Consider the following 20,060-nt stretch of genomic DNA (forward strand, 5'->3'; position numbering starts at 1 on the left):
AACTCTCAATATCTTCTCAACAAATGGATCTGTACTCAAGAAAACTATAGCATACTACTCAGTAAAACAAGGTGTGTAAGAGCACAAAATTTCATACGAATAATCTGTTGTTTACTGTGGGAGTTACAAGGGCCCCATTTCACAGCAAAACCATGACCCAAAAAAATTTCAACTCTCAATATCTTCTCAACTAATCGTTTTGTAGTCAAGAAAACTATAGCATACTACTCAGTAAAATAGAGTTTGTAAGTGCACAAAATTTCATACGAATAATCTGTTGTTTACTGTGGGAGTTACAAGGGCCCCATTTCACAGCAAAACCATGACCCAAAAAAATTTCAACTCTCAATATCTTCTCAACTAATCGTTTTGTAGTCAAGAAAACTATAGCATACTACTCAGTAAAATAGAGTTTGTAAGTGCACAAAATTTCATACGAATAATCTGTTGTTTACTGTGGGAGTTACAAGGGCCCCATTTCACAGCAAAACCATGACCCATACAAATTTCAACTCTCAATATCTTCTCAACTAATGGATCTGTACTCAAGAAAACTAAAGCATACTACTCGACGCTTACAGCCCATGTAGGGTGTTGACCATCACAATAATGGTTCTCCTAACATTTCTGTCCTGAGTTTTTCTTCTCCATTGCCTGATGACTGAACTTTCTGAAGTCGTTCTCCACTTCCTTAGCCCATCTCCTTTTAAGAAAAACATATAATTAAAAATTGAGTACTCTAATTAAAATTAATGGGAAAATGGTATAACCTATCGCAATCTCTAATAATACACATATTTCGGCCCAACATTCTCTGACGATATGAAGATCATTTGTCGCTCGGAGCGGACTCAGAAACTCCTCTTACGAATTAGAAGCCTCTAATTGTCTCTAAATTCATTAAATTGTGAACCAGTACATCCTACTGCTTACTGTGTGTAGTACATCTAAAGTGGAGTTCAATGACGTATTGGCCAACTTCATATTTTCCACTGTTCTTGAGTGACGTCACTTTAAATTAGTTTTCTAAAATCATTACTTTTTTCCAATAAAAATGTTATTACTAAGAAAGTTTTAATCCCAATTCGATTCTGATGAGACGGTGAGAAAAACAGATAAATTTTCTAAAAATTGATACCATTTTGAAGCATAAGTTATTCTCCAAATAGCCTCAATCTTCAACCGAATGCTAGAAAAATAAAAGTAATCGAAATTTTTGAGAAATCTCATTAGGCCCTTACATGATCATTATCCAGACCTAGGTGCTGGCACTTTTTATAAAAGTTTCCTTGTTTAATGGGCTTTCAAACGGTATATCATTTTCCAGGATTCCTTTTATCTTCGTATGAGAAACTTACGTTTGTTTTGCAAGAAAACGTGTTCACGAGCACACCAACAGTGTTAGTTTATCAAGTTGTTTAATTCATTGAAAACTCTTTTAGATGGACGAGTAGTCAATTTTTAAAGTAGATTGTCTTGAAATAAGGAAGTCAAAGGTTACAAATTTCACTAATACCTAATTCAGAAAAACGTTTTGAAAACAATAATTATCAATACTCGCAAAAACTTCCCTACCATTAATAGAATGTTTAAATCGTGATTAAAGAAATTGTACCAAAAAAGAATGTACAACTTAAAAAAAAAAAAAATTATTTTTACATCAATGATTTTGCAAGCCTCTTTCAAACTGCCTAACTCTATAACCCAGCTGGTTTATTTGAATTCCAAATTATAGATGTTAAACATAAACATAAATACAATCATTATTACCTAATAACCCGTGTTGAAAAGGTAACCATAAGAAAATGAAATGAAATACAGATTAGAGAACTGGACATAGTTAAATTTCTGTGTTAGCCACAAATATTACTAAGATTTAACAGATTAGTAACAAAATAAAAAGAAAAATTATAGATTTGATTCACCACATTCTTGCATCATTTGAATATTACGAGATATTTGATTGAGAACAAAAACTTTTATTTATCACAAAAACAAATCATAATGGCAAAACAATAAAAAATAATAAAATTCAAGTTAGAACGTAAATGATTATTTAGTAGGATAATCCCTAGTATTAAAGGTCTAATTGTCTAACCAATGTTTTCATTTTACTCGTTAAAACAATCATATCTCTTTACCAGGAATTATTATTACCACAACTGATAATAATGTACTTTTTCCGTCCTAAAGTGGGGGAAAAGCAAACGAAACGAAACACTAGAGAATCTTGATATTTTTTGTCTACTAAAACAATCTCTTTGTAAGAAATCATAAACTTTCTTCCGATGATGTAAGAAACAATGGCCAACAACGGTTTGTTTCATATGGTTATGCACAAAGTATTTTCAGACATTACAATACAGAAACAAAAATGAAAAAAAAAAGGAAATATAATGCAGATAAAGGAATCACAATCAACCCACATCTTCAATATTACAGCATGGTTTGTGCAATCATGAAGAAAAAATATTTTTAAATTTGGGAAGGTTATGTGGTGGTTTTCTGGAATTCAGCGGGGTGTGCAGTCCTTAGGATTTATTATTATTAAATTATTAATATTAAATATATTATATTAATTATATTACATTAATTATATATTATATTAATTATATTTTATTAATTACATTATATTAATTATATAATTATATTTTATTAATTACATTATATTAATTATATAATTATATTTTATTAATTACATTATACTATATTAATTATATTTTATTAATTACATTATATTTTATTAATTACATTATTATATTAATTATATTTTATTAATTACATTATATTAATTATATTATATTAATTATATTATATTAATTACATTATTTTAATTACACAAAAGTCCTCTGATCGAACATTAACATTATTAAAATAAAAAAATAATAATAAAGCAATCTTGTCAACATTTTCAAAATCAGTAAACACAATTTAATGAATTTAGAGACAATTAGAGGCTTCTAATTCGTAAGAGGAGTTTCTGAGTCCGCTCCGAGCGACAAATGATCTTCATATCGTCAGAGAATGTTGGGCCGAAATGTGTGTATTATTAGAGATTGCGATAGGTTATACCATTTTCCCATTAATTTTAATTAGAGTACTCAATTTTTAATTATATGTTTTTCTTAGAAGGAGATGGACTGAGGAAGTGGAGAACGACTTCAGAAAGTTCGGTCATCAGGCAATGGAGAAGAAAAACTCAGGACAAAAATGCTAGGAGAATCATTATTGTGATGGTCAACACCTTACATGGGCTGTAAGCGTCGCTGGCCTTCAGGCAGTGTTTTCTCTTAACAGTCAACTGTAAGAAGCTCCTATGAAGAGAAAATTTAAGGGACAGCAGCTGGATTCGAATCCGGGATTTCTGTGTGGGAATCCAATACGCTGACCGCTAATCCATTCCCTATCAATGTGTGTATTAATTATATGATTTTTTTTGTTTAAATTTATTTGTTAAGTTACACCAGCGCTAGATACAGCTATTAGTAACAACGACAATAACTGGTACCACTGTACACTCACTAATTGAGGGGAGAAGTTACCCAGTGATAACACTCCCTAAGTCGTCTCTAGGATTAGTTACTCTCTTCAGTAGAGAGAAAATCGCGAGGCCACAGGCTGATTTTAATCGTCTGGTAGGATGATTTGGATGGTGATGAGAGGATAAATGGCGGACAAGAGCATTTGGAATGAGAATGCAAGTTCTGATGAAAACTTTTGTAGCGAGTTCGTGCAACCTGGACCTACAAAAGGGTAATTTCCAAGTCTGGGTGGATGGTTAGAATTGAAACGTAAAATGGAGTGATAGTGCGGAGTATTTTAGACTGAAGCGATTGAATTCGTTGAAGATTGGAGCGTTTCGTTGAACCCCACAGTTCAGGTGGGTTTTAGTGTAGAATTGTAAATCAGTCGTTTGTTATTAAGTGAAAGTTTTTTGTCTAAATATAGCCCAAGATAACGGACAACATTGGCAGGAGGAATTGGAATTGAGTCATAGAAGATCGGAGGAAGAGTGATGCGGCGGAGAGTAAAAGTAATATTTTGAGATTTTGTTTCATTTAACTTGATTTTCCATTTTTTAAACCATTCCTCAAGAGAAAAGAGATGATTTTGAAGGTTTCTGTGTGAAGATTGTATGAATTTAAATTATAAAATAATAGAACTCTCATTTTAGTAAAAGTTATTTTATTTTATTTTGTTTTACACGTAAAACAAATAAATATTGAAACAATGAAAATAAACCTCTTAAGATATAACGGTTAACACGGGTCTTTGGTATTACAGTACAAGGTGCAAGACAACCCAGCCAGTATGGGATAGAGGATTCACGGAGGCGGCACGTTTATCGCAGACAGGCGAACCCTCTCTCTCTAAGTTCACAAATACGTGCCCAGGATAGAGGTGGTAAAAAGCCGTTGTGATTTGGTTGATTATTGTTTTAAAATGGTATATGTGTTGTGTTTTAGTATAAATGACTGCAACAATAGTGTATATATACAGGCAACACATAACGCTTCATCATAACGGGTACATCATCCCAACCATTGGGCCTGGTAACCACACTTCACAAAAACGCACACATCGACGGAGATTTTAATATAAACATGCATCAAATATTTCTCCCACATTATTTAGAAATATAACTGGACATGTAATTCTGTTATTTTGATTAGAAGTTTTTTTTATATAATAATAATAATGAACATTTATTGAGATAAAACTTTACAAGTTAATTATCCAGTAAAACTAATAAGCGCGCAAGGTGAATGCAAGATTGGTGCAGCAGCCGTCGTATCAACCCTCCTAAATAAGTTACGTTACGTTACGTTCAACACCCATGGAAGTTTAGGGTACCCAAAATCAGTAAATCCAATGATGAATAATGGCAATAAAAACGAACGTTGCTTGAACATTAATAAGGGATAAGTTTAATGAAGAAACACAAACGTTTAACTGAAAAAGTTATCATATTTGTTTCAATTAATGTCTCAGAGTAAGTTGAATTTAATAGTTGCCTGCAGGGATCTGTTTGCAACCTTATGTGCAACAGATTTTGCATAGAATAAAAAATAGTTTTAGTTTTTCCAAAAGTTTTCTCGCGTGTACAAGAAAATTTACACATTAATAAAGCAAGAAAAATGTAGGAAACTGAAGAATAAATTGATTGGAAACTGAGCAGTGATTAAAGTTTTTCAGTTCAAAATGGCATTGAAATTAAAGTGCCTCTCATCTCTAAAAAAGGTAAATCTTTGGGCTCTCAAAATTATCAGAAAGAATTGAACTCTACTTTAGATTCTGTTACCCGGTAAGATTATTTAAAATATACACATGCCTAGCACAATACATTTTACTACTTAGTCCAAATTTGGTTTATAGCCATTTCTAGAATTACATTTAAAAAATGATGAAGCCATATATAGTTTAGACAGGAGACTTATTATATAAATCGTGTACTCTGTTGGTATGTATTAAACATGAGCTCGTGACCCTCACCAGGTCACGTATATTACGACATACACAGAAACTTCCGGCAAAGTTACACAAAGCAGTGTGTGGACTATAGGAGCAGTGTAATAAGGTAAGCTGAAAGGTACAGAACAAAGGTTTCTGTGTACATGTTTATATTTTTGCTTATACCCACATGTATAACAGAGCCATAGGACTATTTACGAGTGGTTGTAAAGAAGATTCAGGGAATTTAAAAACGGAGGAAAGAGATACCAGATGCGATTGCGTTATGACTACCAATAAGTTCCGAACTGAAAATGAAGTCAACAGAAAAAAAGTGAACAGCCATTATTGTTTCCCTTCTATGTTTGCTCTCGTTGCACAACAATTAATTTGTATCATATACCTAAATAACTAATCATTAACTAAAATTATTTAATTTACTTACCGTTTTGTAACCATTATTGAAAGAGTTAAATTCAATACCATCATAAGCTGCATCATTATCAAATTTGCGTATTTCTCTCGCCCTGCAACAAGATGGACGCTTCTCGTTACACCACTACAACAACAATGTGATTATGGCGGGAGCAACATCGCCTGATTTTTACCTATAACCTATTTAATGGTTATTTTGTTCTTACAGAAAGCCCTTCGGGCACTGCCCTCATGCGGATTTTAATAAAAATAGTAATATAAATAATATTAGTCTAAAATAGTAGAATGCGCGCTTGATTGAGGCATTTTAAAATTCTAGTTTGCATTCATTTGTTACTTTTTCTTTCCACTGCGTAAAGACATCATTGTAATTGTGCAGATTTTTTTTTTTTATTTTGTGCATTCTTCAGAAATATTCATTTTTAAGATTTCTTTATTTAAGGATTGGTTTCAACAAATCAGCCTCTATCTCCTGTGCTCATAAGTGTGGGTCTAGTGTGTGAGTGATCACCAGTTCGAATCCCGCGTGTGGCTACTTATTATTTGTTAGAAAAAATTGTTTATAGTAAAGTATGGGCTTCCGCTCCGTCACGACACCTAACTGGTAGTTGGACTTTAAGCCACAGCTGTAAAAATAGGCGATTACTTTACTTTAATAGTAAACTTAATCCAGTACTTTAGTATTTAGTTATTCGTTTAGTTATTGATCATTAACTAATTCTTTTGTCGGAATGTCAACATCTGAGGCTGAACCATAGACACTAGAGCAGAGTATGTTTCAATGCCTTTTCCGGATTAGCTGGAATCTGGCGAAAGGATGTAAACTGATTCTAAAGGAGAATTCAAGTAGTGGATAGGGATTTATGGAACAAATTGCGTCTGGCTAGGAACACATACGAGGGTCGTTTGAAAAGTCCGTGCAAAAATAAAAACTACTTAATTTTTTGGGGTAAACCTTTTTTATTTTTCAACATAGTCTCCTTTTAGGCTTATACACTTCGTCCAACGCTGCTCTAGTTTGTTGATCCCTTCCGAATAATAGGATTTGTCCAAGTCTGAAAAATAGCCATTCGTTTCTGCAATCACCTCCTCGTTTGAATAAAATCTTTTTCCCGCCAGCCATTTCTTCATATTGAGGAACAAATAGTAGTCCGAGGGAGCCAAGTCTGGAGAATAGGGGGGATGTGAAACGAGTTGGAACCCTATTTCCATTAATTTTGCGACCACAACTGCTGAGGTGTGAGCTGGTGCGTTGTCGTGATGGAAAAGGACTTTTTTGTGGGCCAATCGTGGGCGTTTTTCTTGCAGCTCGGTTTTCAAACGGTCCAATAACGATGAATAATATGCACCTGTAATAGTTTTACCCTTTTCCAGATAGTCGATGAGGATTATTCCTTGTGAATCCCAAAAGACAGTCGCCATAATCTTTCCGGCCGAAGGAACGGTCTTCGCCTTTTTTGGCGCAGATTCCCCCTTGGTAACCCATTGTTTAGATTGTTCTTTGGTCTCAGGAGTGTAGTGATGTATCCGTGTTTCATCCAGAGTGACGAAACGACGCTTAAAGTCCTGCGGATTCTTCTGGAACAGCTGCGAACCGTCCTTGCAACACTTCACACGATTTCGTTTTTGGTCAAGCGTGAGCAATCGCGGCACCCATCTTGCGGATAGCTTTGTCATGTCCAAATGTTGATGCAAAATATTATGCACCCGTTCATTAGAGATGCCCACAACACTAGCAATCTCACGCACCTTCTTTTCTTCTGTCATCTATCACCATATCATGGAATTTATCAATGATTTCTGGAGTAGTAACCTCAACAGGGCGTCCAGAACGTTCAGCGTCACTTGTGCCCATATGGCCACTCCGAAAATTTTGAAACCACTTATAAACTGTTCTAATCGAAGGTGCAGAGTCACCATAATGTTTATCAAGCTTCTCTTTAGTCTCCTGAGGCGTTTTGCCTTTCATAAAGTAGTGTTTAATCAACACACGAAATTCTTTTTCGTCCATTTTTTGAAAATCACTCGACTTCCTCGATTCAAACGAATGCCAAACACAAAGAAATAGACCGATCTGGCTGAAACTTGGTGTGTGTTCTTCCAAGAGATGCTACTAACTAAACATAACCTCGATACGCGCCAGTAGTGCTATCTCTCTGACTTTGCACGGACTTTTCAAACGACCCTCGTACTTCTTAATTAAGGAAATCTTAAGATGGTTTTTGGATTCTTTTATTGCTTAAATAAGTAGAAATGTTTATAATTCTTCCAAAAATCTTGTGATTGTGTAGTGTGAATGCTATATAAAATAGTTCAATCCGTAAGTCTATCCAAATTTTTAAAATTTTAATGCAGAGTTGTATTTTAGTCTTTCATTTGAGTGGGATTATTTATGAACGTTTGTCGCATAGCCTGGAATGAGTTCTAAACTGTGAGTTCTGACGTTTGAGTTGCAGTCTCTGGTTTTGCAGGTTATATTATTGATCATTAAATTAACTCAGTAACCTGATATTTTGTAACCTTTGCTCAATTTATTCCAAACAACAACAAAATATATCTACATAAAATGGATTTACCAAAAGAGAAGGAGTAGTTCTCTTTAAGTTTCACTTGAAAGTTTATTTATTTTTCCTTCAACTAATAGACATCTATAACCCTTTTAAAACAATCCAAGCGGAAACAGATAACGAGGTCTTGAAAAAATTGCCAAAACTCTGGGACTCTTCCGACAATATTCTATCTCCTACCACCTGCATTGGTTTTTTTCCAGTTTGTGGAACTTCAAGAGGATTTTTTTAAAAGGAAATATTGCTTAATCAAGCGTTTCACTAAAAATTCATAAAATTGGCGTTTTAAAAAAATATATTTTTCTGAGACAAGTAGAATAAAAAGTGAATAGACCATTACTTTTAATTTTATTTTTATTTTTTACTTTTGAAAAGGAAATTGAAAAAATTAAAAGTAAGTTAGGAAACAGCAATCTGAAATATTCATTACTTTAAAAGTGAATTAATTTTTCCCTTCTCTCATATACCAGTCAAGAGAGAGTGTTGTGCCAAATTTTTGAAATGGTGTATTCTCTGTAATATCCGTTTTGCAGTCTCTTAGGTCTGAACATCTTCACGATACATCTCAAAAAAAGGCGAACATCGGTGAAAGATATATGTAACTTTATATTGTCATTTAATCTCACCTGGAAACCTGACTGTAACCTGCCAAGTTATAGGCGATCAGAATTTCTTTAACTAAAATACCTCTTTTACAATTTGTAATCTTATCTTTTTCTCTGTCACTCAAAAATGACTCTTTTGTGAATGAATATGAAAAAAAAAAAACACGGACAGTTGCTTCAAAAGAAGATCACGTGGCTATCGACGCTTTTGGAGGATTTCCTGGCAATGCAGAAGGGTTAGGATGTGAACAAAATTAAGCCATGTAACCTGTTGCAACAGGATCTTGCAGCTTCTGAAACATTTGGGAACAAGAAGATCTAGGTGCTAGATATAATTAAAAACAAGGTAAGAAATAATAGCGATTCGATGGAGCATTTTTGACTTGGCTTTCTTGTTGATATTAGAAGCTTTAGTTGTGCCCAAAAAATTTCATTCTGCATGTCCAGACAGGTTTGGGTATCATGATGTAGATAATGTCGTTGCTGTTTAGAGCGAATAAAAAAAGCTCTACTGTGGCTGTGTCATGGACACGGCCGTGTGTTGTACGTGAAAACGTTTACGTAACGGGTTATATTTTTTATATAAAATATTTTTTATTTATGTATTTAGGATGAAATCAAGGAAACAAATAATTACTGTGTTACAATATAACTTTATTAATTATAGGTCTGTGATACGAAAAGTACGACACAAATGGATGCAAGATACATCGAGATTTCTGGTAAACGTTAAATCAATATAGGTATTACCTAACTGGTTGCTGGAGAAGTTTCAATATAAGACAAATTGAACTCGCTGAGCATGAAGTCGGGCAATGAGCGGTTTTGTGAGACATCAGCATTAAAGTCTCCAACTATCATAATTGGTGTAGTAAGATCAGGCTCATAATTGGGTATAATTTCAGCGATGTTTTTGGAATATTTTAACAACTATCGTAACATAAAGAGTTTAATTTCTGCTAACACTGTGCCCGGATGGATATACACACAACCGAGTACGAATTTGAAGATGCCATTGGCCTTTTTCGTTTACTAGACAGACATCATCAGCTTTTGCGTCTTTTATTTCCAAATAAATTGCCGAAATATCAATGTTAACTCTATTACAATCAGTGAAAGCTATTGATGTTGCGATATATGGCGACTCCACCGGCTTAGCGACTTTTATCATTCGATTGTTCTTGAGAAGCTCTTTCCAACCGTATACGATCTCTGTAATTGGTTTTGGCTTTTCGACGCGTATAGGCCGCACATTATATATTTTTGATAATATTTTTTTATTCTAACACCTTATTATGTTCACTGTCACTATTTTACACTAATGTTTTATATACAATCGATAGATTGTGACGACAGCTGGCGATTAAAACTTAAAAGAACATCGTAACTTCTCCGTGTCAAAAGTTATACTAATTGCAAATCTCGATACGCAGCAAAATGATCTCAAAATGGCGGCGCTTCCTCCTCCACCGCGCGCGATGCGTCACAGTCCTCGCTTATCGTAATGAATTCTTGGCTAATCTAAAGAATAGCTCCCCGGAGGTGTGGCCTGTTTATTTTTAGGGGGTGGGAAGTACAGCGCACATACCGGTGAGATTTTATACTTCCCGCCAATGAACTGTTTCGGATTGTGCGACTTTCGTAACTTTTATGTTTCGCACGCATGCGCAGTACACTTACTGCATAGTAACTGCTTCCTATTTAATGTATTAAAAGTTCCCGCGAGTGCCCTGTTTGTGACCTGAGGTGCCTTTTTTTTGTAACTTTATGAGCATGAGCGTTTTAAATTTGCAGTTTTTTTTTTAAATTAAAGCATGATTGTAGTGTGAGTGAGGATGGAGTAATGAATGTTTTAAAATTTTGTTCGATTTTCTGGAGGGAGTTCGACAAGTGTACCCTCCTCAGGAAAAGGACTCCACAGAATAAGGTAAGTTTCTTTTGTGTTTTTCTGTGTAATTATTGTAATGAATCTTGTGACACAAATTAAAAAATTGAGGGTGATTAGGTAGGTTAGGAGGGGGTATGGGGGCGAAGCCCCCATTAAGAAAAAATCAGGGGGTGTGGGGAGCGAAGCCCCCATTAAGAAATAAATAAATCAGGGGGTATTTAAATAGAAATATCAATCCTAAGTAAATAATTCGAAGTGATTCTGATTCACTGTTACCATATAACCCGCTAGATTTAAGTGTAAATATAAAATAAAGAAATAGTTTTATATTTATATTTAAATATGGCGGGTTCTATAGTAACAGCGAATCAGAATCACTTCGAATTAGGCCACACCTCCGGGGAGCTATTCTTAAGATTTGCCGAATTCTCTGATCCTTTAGCTATCCAGTGGTCTAATTTAATTTTGGATGTAGACGATAGATTGGAAACTATAATGCCAAACTGTATCCCCCGATTTTGTTATCATTAGATTTTTTGGATTGCCACCATATGATTCAAATTTAAAGACGTATTCACGTCAAAACATAAACTCAAGAGAGGGAAGGGATTAGCTATGAGGTTAGCATACTGGACTCCCACGCGGAGGTCCCGGGTTCGAATCCAGCAGCTGACCCTTAGATTTTCTCTTCCTAGGAGCTTCTTACAGCTCACTGTCCGGTGATGGACAGTGTTGTCTGTAACGAGAGAACACTGTCCGGAGGCCGGCAGTGCACTGGAAAAAGCTCCGGGCGCTAATGACCTCAGCTGTTGATGCGCAAAAAAAAAAAAAAAAAAAAAAAAAAATAAACTCAAGAATTGTTAAAAATTAAGAAAAGATGGTGAGTGTTAACATAATTTGGTTTTTTAAATTTCATTCAATCAAAGTACAAGTTCTTCTAATTCAACTGCGCATTATATTGATTGATTTTTAATCAATAAAAAATAAGAATAATGTTTTAAATTCCAATCCCGTAATTACCAGTTGCTATAGTTTCATTAGATTTATAGCTTTATTATCATGGGGACTTAAAACAAAATACGATGCAGTGTTTAATAATTCATATAATACTTTGTCGGCAACTACCATTAACTAAATTTATAAAGCTTAAATTTATTACCCATGGCAAAGAACAAAAATATGTACTCTTTCAAAATCTAATTTTAACCTGTCATTATTATTAATACTTAATTAAAATACATGAAAAATAACTGAGCACCTCTAAAACAAAATGCATTGACTGTATTTTTGTACCTACATTATCGTAATGAAGGGCTACTCAGTTATTTTTGTACCTACATTATCGTAATGAAGGGCTACTCAGTTATTTTTGTACCTACATTATCGTAATGAAGGGCTACTCAGTTATTTTTGTAAACCGCAATTATTATTTCAAAAAAAAATTAAGGAAAAACAAAAAACCTTAATCTTGCAACATGACATTTCTAAAGTGAAGCTGAAAAGCGTGAAGTCCCTCCCAGTGAACAAGTAAAATGTCAAGGATATTTTAAATTAAAAATAAAAATGAAAAACGCGTCTCTTTTTATTTGTACGGTTGCATTTAACTTTTAGTTTTGTTTTGGTTAAATTTAGGTAGTTTGAATGTTTGCAGGAAACATATGATTATAAACAAGATGGTGTCTGAATGATGTTAAAAACTCACTTAGTTAAAAACTTTTCATGTTATTTAAAAACATTTATTTACAGTATTAACTCTGTTTACACAAGCACAGTGTTTGTTCTTAACGCAATTATGATTTTTAATCCAACAAAACGAAAGGTTATTAACAATTTCAGTCTTATTTATTTTTATTTGTAGCCAAGCTTTAGACCTAGGGACTTCAGGGCTTCTTATTAACAATAATAATTTGTTTCACATTGATAAACATTGAAGGTTGGTTATACTGGGTGATCCATTTAAAACGCACCAATCGCTAATAACTTTTTAGGAAAGCGGTATTTCGAAAAAACCCACGAAGTAAACTATATGTTTTTTTGGGTCTAGTTTTCAAATTTTCCATCCCCCAATGCTGTATCTTCATTACGAGGGTCGTTTGAAAAGTCCGTGCAATAATAAAAACTACTTAATTTTTTGGGGTAAACCTTTTTTATTTTTCAACATAGTCTCCTTTTAGGCTTATACACTTCGTCCAACGCTGCTCTAGTTTGTTGATCCCTTCCGAATAATAGGATTTGTCCAAGTCTGAAAAATAGCCATTCGTTTTGCAATCATCTCCTCGTTTGAATAAAATCTTTTTCTCGCCAGCCATTTCCTCATATTGGGGAACAAATAGTAGTCCGAGGGAGCCAAGTCTGGAGAATAGGGGGGATGTAAAACGAGTTGGAACCCTATTTCCATTAATTTTGCGACCACAACTGCTGAGGTGTGAGCTGGTGCGTTGTAGTGATGGAAAAGGACTTTTTTGTGGGCCAATCGTGGGCGTTTTTCTTGCAGCTCGGTTTTCAAACGGTCCAATAACGATGAATAATATGCACCTGTAATAGTTTTACCCTTTTCCAGATAGTCGATGAGGATTATTCCTTGCGAATCCCAAAAGACAGTCGCCATAATCTTTCCGGCCGAAGGAACGGTCTTCGCCTTTTTTGGCGCAGATTCCCCCCTTGGTAACCCATTGTTTAGATTGTTCTTTGGTCTCAGGAGTGTAGTGATGTATCCATGTTTCATGCTTAAAGTCATGCGGATTCTTCTGGAACAGCTGCAAACCGTCCTTGCAACACTTCACACGATTTCGTTTTTGGTCAAGCGTGAGAAAATCACTCGACTTCCTCGATTCAAACGAATGCCAAACACAAAGAAATAGACCGATCTGGCTGAAACTTGGTGTGTGTTCTTCCAAGAGATGCTACTAACTAAACATAACCTCGATACGCGCCAGTAGTGCTATCTCTCTGACTTTGCATGGACTTTTCAAACGACCCTCGTATTTGGCGGAGTTACGGCCAAAAACCTGATTAGGGTTTCATAAGGACCACTGATTTTGACAATGATTATGAAAACTACGCAAAAAATTGTGAAAAATAACGTTGACCCGTTTTCGATATCCCTAATATTTGTCGAGATATTCAAGATCAAAGTTACAATTTTATCTATTCGTGAACGGTTTTCAATATTAATTTTCCACCAGAAATACAAGTTTTGGGAGGTTCTCTGACTGCGAAAAATGTTTTTGGTGACGCAAAGTAAAAAAATAATAATAATTGAAGATTTTAAAGAATGTAGTGTGATGTAATGGTTGTGGGTGAATCAGGGATAAATTTGTTTTATCATCAAATAAAAGCAATCATCACATCATTTTAATGCACCCAGAATGCAAGACTTCTTAAATTAGGGTAAGAATATCTTGCCAGTGATGGGCGGGTGTTGGTCTAGTGGTCATGAGCGTGGCTTTGTAAGTGGGAGATCCCTAGTTCGAATCCCGTTTATGACTACATTTTATTTAAAAAAGTATTATACTGTATTAAGTATTATGAAAGACTGCACCCTCGGGATTCGAACTGGGAATCTCCCACTTACAAAGCCACGCTCTTGACCACTAGACCAACACCCTGGCAAGTTATTCTTACCCTAATCATAGATCAAGAAGTCTTGCATACTGGGTGCATTAAAATGATGTGATGATTGCTTTTATTTGATGATAAAACAAATTTATCCTGATTCACCCACAACCATTACATTACACTACATTTTTTAAAATCTTCAATTATTATTATTTCTGTTCTTTGCGTCCAAATAACATTTTTTTGCTGTCAGAGATACTCCCAAAACGTGTATCTCTGGTGGAAAATTAATATTGAAAACTGATCAGAAATAGATAAAATTGTAACTTTGATCTTAAATATTAGGGATATCGAAACAGAATCATCGTCAAGTTTCACACTTTTTTATATAGTTTTCATAATCATTGTCAAAACCAGTGGTCCTTATGAAACCCTAATCAGGTTTTTAGCCGTAACTCCGCCAAAACTGAAGATACAGCATCGGGTTTGGAAAATTTGAAAACTAGACCAAAAAAAAAAACATTTACTTCGTAAACTTCGTGGGTTTTTTCGAAATTCCGCTTTCCTAAAAAGTTATTAGCGATTGGTGCGTTCTAAATGAATCACCCTGTATTAAATTTATAATATTTGGCCTACTAATAATGCACTTAATTTAAAAATATTCATTGCCAGTGATTAGCTTATTTAAATTAATTTAATTGTTTTGTCTTAATACCGTTTTTATTTACCATTTCCGTCTCAGATAACTTTAAAGAATCATTCAATTATTTAATAATTCCTGTTGTTGAAATATCTAGTAAATCAAATTATCAATTTCCGTATTTTCTGTAAGTAAAAGAATTAACTTCAGGAAGTGAAACTGAATTTGAAAAAGGGAAATAAAAAGTTCAAATGTTTATTACATTGAAAATGAATTTAAATAAATTATATATTTATTTAACACTCATTACAGGGAATTATCTTAAGTAAGTAACCGTCAGTTTTACATGTATAAACATGCAATTGCACGTGCACGTACTTTCTGCAGTAGATAAGATCTCCTGTTCTTTGGTAATATTATCACCAGGTCATTTACACTTACAAAGCATCATGTATAAAAGTAAGTGCTAAGATGTTCAGTGGTTTATTGCTTGTAATTGTATCGGTTTAGCAACTACAACTTGCAAATAAATAACTCTGTACGCTAACAAACCCTAGTGTAAGGATAGTTAATCTTATTGCTATTAGATTTAATGGGCACTCCATTAAACAAATTTATATTTGTTTTGTCAGGACGATTTTATAAAGTTTTCTAAATGTTAATACGCTTTAAAGTATTTTAACTATAACATTTTATTCTCTAGCCATAATTATAGATACACTTTCTACTTATTTAGTAATTTTACTGTAAATTTGACTCCAAAAAGTGCAAAGTGACAAGACTAATTAGCTTTAGTGGGTCATCAGGTGGAAGTACGAGGGTCGTTTGAAAAGTCCGTGCAAAGTCAGAGAGATAGCACCACTGGCGCGTATCGAGGTTATGTTTAGTTAGTAGCATCTCTTGGAAGAACACAAACCAAGTTTCAGCCAGATCGGTCTATTTCTTTGTGTTTGGCATTCGTTTGAATCGAGGAAGTCGAGTGATTTTCAAAAAATGGACGAATGTTGATTAAACACTACTTTATGAAAGGCAAATCGCCTCAGGAGACTAAAGAGAAGCTTGATAAACATTATGGTGACTCTGCACCTTCGATTAGAACAGTTTATAAGTGGTTTCAAAATTTTCGGAGTGGCCATATGGGTACAAGTGACGCTGAACGTTCTGGACGCCCTGTTGAGGTTACTACTCCAGAAATCATTGATAAATTCCATGATATGGTGATGGATGACAGAAGAGTGAAGGTGCGTGAGATTGCTAGTGCTGTGGGCATCTCGAATGAACGGGTACATAATATTTTGCATCAACATTTGGACATGACAAAGCTATCCGCAAGATGGGTGCCGCGATTGCTCACGCTTGACCAAAAACGAAGACAAAAAAGGCGAAGACCGTTCCTTCGGCCGGAAAGATTATGGCGACTGTCTTTTGGGATTCGCAAGGAATAATCCTCATCGACTATCTGGAAAAGGGTAAAACTATTACAGGTGCATATTATTCATCGTTATTGGACCGTTTGAAAACCGAGCTGCAAGAAAAACGCCCACGATTGGCCCACAAAAAAGTCCTTTTCCATCACGACAATGCACCAGCTCACACCTCAGCAGTTGTGGTCGCAAAATTAATGGAAATAGGGTTCCAACTCGTTTCACATCTCCCCTATTCTCCAGACTTGGCTCCCTCGGACTACTATTTGTTCCCCAATATGAAGAAATGGCTGGCGGGAAAAAGATTTTATTCAAACGAGGAGGTGATTGCAGAAACGAATGGCTATTTTTCAGACTTGGACAAATCCTATTATTCGGAAGGGATCAACAAACTAGAGCAGCGTTGGACGAAGTGTATAAGCCTAAAAGGAGACTATGTTGAAAAATAAAAAAGATTTACCCCCAAAAATTAAGTAGTTTTTATTTTTGCACGGACTTTTCAAACAACCCTCGTAGGTACTTCTTAAGTAAGAATCATTTCCAGTGTAATGGTAGATTTTTCGATTTTGAAAGGCGGAACGGGACCCATGCTCCACGGCACCGCAGCAACAAGAGGCTTATTGTGCCTTCCCCTTTAAGTCTAGTAGATGAAACCTCCCCTTCTAAGAAGGTTGAGGGCTTTCACTACTAGTTCCTTCTGCGCTATAATCTCCTTTGGTCTCAAGGTACCAAGGATATCGTAGTGCAGCCTCTCGATTGCAACGCAATCGAGCAATGAGAGTCCGTTTCCTCCTCTTCCTGGCACAACGGTTCCGAGCTAATAAGCCCTTAACTCGTGCAGGTGCTTTCTGAACCTGCCGTGCCCCTGTGAACAGGCCTGTAACCAGGGTAATCTGATTTCTGCCCAAGCCCAGAGTCTCTAGAGTATTGGTAACTGCAGACTTTTTCTTACTTCCTCTTGCTAAATCCTAAAAGGAGCGTGTCCTCCTTTAACATGAGTCATCTATGCATTCGCATATTCCTTAGGGACCTTCTACTTCATCCAGCCAACTTAACCACCGGGAGGGTCAATTGGATTTGGTTCCACATATCTTGTTTTCCAAGATGTTAAAATATCTTTTACTTTTATTTTTTGGTAGTTTGCGGATATATTTGCCACTGCTTCCTTGTAAGTGGTTTTTTTTGAGTAGGATAAGGTTTGGATTGTCTTGTAAAGGTAAGTGTTTTTAATTAGTTTTCTCAATATTCGAGCGAGCAGTCAACTAATAACATTGCCATTGTTGTACATCCTGTCTGAGATGTGCAAGATAGCGGGGATATGTTGTTTTCTTTTCCTAAAGTAGAATGTCCAGTTCGCATATTTTAAAAACTAACCTAATCTCTTCCCTCTTATTCACCAAATCGAAATTTTACATCCTATTCCGCTACATAAAAAAACAATTAAATCCTAAATGATATATGCATTTTATTTAACCTTGAACATATTCATATAACAATAAAAGCAAATGCTATATACTGAAAAATTACATATGCAATGCAAATTAATAAATAATTTTGAACCAGTTCAAGGTAGTAATTCTGACTCCATCAACTCGTTTAGTTTTTTTACATTTTGTGCCACTTCCTCATTGGTAAAAGTAGCTGTGGTTTTATTTTTAAAAACACATTGTCTTAGTGAATACATTGGGTCTCTGATGATAAATTCAAGTTAAGTATTCGATTAAATTGAAGCTAACATTGATCATAAACAAAGAAAAGACACAGTCACAAATTTCGCTAATTTGTTATGAACCTAAGTGTTAAACTGAAGTTAGGGTGCCGTCGAGTATTTGTGTAGAAGCATAATAGCTGGTTAAATGACTAAAGGTTATCGATTTAGGCAGAAGGACATGAGCATAACCTGGAGCATAACGAATAAGGCGACCCTGAGCCGGTTGTCGACATGGCAGGGGACAATATCTGTCCTATATACAGCTTCGAGTCTCCATTTCAGGTGTTCATCAAACCTAGGACTGAATGGGAGGGTGAACTGACGGAACAGTACCGGAAGAGAGGCATTTGGTTTGCCGATAGCTCCAAGAAGGACTGTGGGACTGGGTGTGGAGTGTATGGGGTTAAACCCGAGGTACTCATTGAGAGTGCTCTTGGGAGATACGCCACTGTCTTCCAGGCCGAGGTTTTTGCGATTAAAACATGTGCTGAGGAAAACCTGTGGATGGAACCTAGAAATAGGGAGATTTGCATCTTTTCGGGACAGCCAGACTGCGCTGAAGGCCATTGTTTCCTTTAGAATGACCTCTTACCTGGTCTAGGAATGCAGAAAGGCCCTTGAACAACTGGCTCGGCACAATAAAGTTCGGCTGGGCCATATGGGGGATTGAAGGGAATGAGATGGCTGATCGTTTTGCCCAGGAATGGTTCTAACACTTCTTTCATCGGCCCTGTAGCCTGTCCTGAGGATCACCGCTCGGTTTGTTCGGCTCTCAGAGATTGGATCTGGAAGGAGCATGAAAAGAACTGGGTGATGTGTCCCTGAGGTTAACCTCAGCAAGACTATTATGCCTTGGCTGTATATACAAAGAGCCGAAGAGACCCTGAGTTTGGGTAGAAATCAGATTACTCTGATCATAGGCCTATTCACGGGGCAAGCTAGGTTCAGGAAGCAGTTCTGTACAAGGTGGGGGCTTATTAGCTCGGTACCGTTGTGTGCAGATTGTGTCAGGAAGAGGAGGAAACGGCCTCTCACCAGCTGTGTTCTATGAAACCTTTGAAACGTTGAGACCAAATGAGATAGCAGCGCAAAAAAGAACTAGTAGGGAAAGTCCTCAACCTCTTTAGGAGAGGAGGGTTTGCTTACTAGATCCAAAAAGGGGCTGGAACAATAAGCCTCTTGTGGCTGCGGAGCCGTGGGGCTTAGGTGTAGGTAATCTTGGTTAAATAACTAAAATTATGATTAGTAATAATTGAATACTGCGTTCCAGAATAGCACGAAAAATATTTATAGTACAAAAAAACAAAATTTACTTTGAGCAAAAATGAAATTTTGTGTGTATTCATTAAGCAAAATAATACCGTTACCCTGGAATTTAAAAAAATGATATATCATAAGAACTGGAGATAAAATTTGAATATCAGATTACCTGAATACATTAATCTCAGCTGTGGCAAGAAATGTATCGCTTTTAAATAAAATGAATCGCTTTAGGGTGATAAAAACTTCATTTTATTTGCATTTTAAAATTGCAACTTGCAAAAATATTATGACGATATAAAAAGTCTTAGAGAAGTTTACTCTTGGTGCTGTTCCTAAGAAACCATTTATTTTTTTATTAATTTGTTTACTGAATTTCATTGCCATGGATATTGCGGAGCTACTCGAGTAATGTTGTTCAAAATTCTTGAAATTAACTTGAATTTAGAGAACTGGTGCGGTCATGGTAGTTAGAGAATAAAAGTCAATAATTCGATGTGAATTGTTCAGCTTTTATGAAT

The 20,060-nt window shown here is 35.4% G+C and overlaps 2 long non-coding RNA genes across 4 annotated transcripts in view; one reads left to right on the top strand and one right to left on the bottom strand.

Moving 5' to 3' along the window:
- Positions 1 to 5,545, top strand: part of LOC141447072 (uncharacterized) — a 128,707-nt gene extending 123,162 nt beyond the window's left edge. The window contains exons 2-3 of the long non-coding RNA XR_012454129.1: positions 3,130 to 3,411; positions 3,949 to 5,545. This is a non-coding gene — a long non-coding RNA (uncharacterized lncRNA). The remainder of the gene's footprint in view (positions 1 to 3,129; positions 3,412 to 3,948) is intronic.
- Positions 1 to 19,855, bottom strand: part of LOC141447071 (uncharacterized) — a 120,386-nt gene extending 100,531 nt beyond the window's left edge. The window contains exons 1-3 of one of the 3 annotated variants that reach the window (XR_012454125.1): positions 19,709 to 19,855; positions 15,233 to 15,329; positions 5,897 to 5,978 (exon numbers count right to left, since the gene is read on the bottom strand). This is a non-coding gene — a long non-coding RNA (uncharacterized lncRNA). Of the gene's footprint in view, positions 1 to 5,896; positions 6,011 to 15,232; positions 15,330 to 19,708 lie in introns of all 3 variants that reach the window. The other 2 variants (XR_012454123.1, XR_012454124.1) reach the window with 2 other exon arrangements.
- Positions 19,856 to 20,060: the final 205 nt, after the last annotated feature.

Source organism: Rhodnius prolixus, unplaced genomic scaffold (genome assembly GCF_049639745.1).
Source record: "Rhodnius prolixus isolate KJV_2025 unplaced genomic scaffold, Rpr scaffold_7, whole genome shotgun sequence".
NCBI lineage: Eukaryota > Metazoa > Arthropoda > Insecta > Hemiptera > Reduviidae > Rhodnius > Rhodnius prolixus.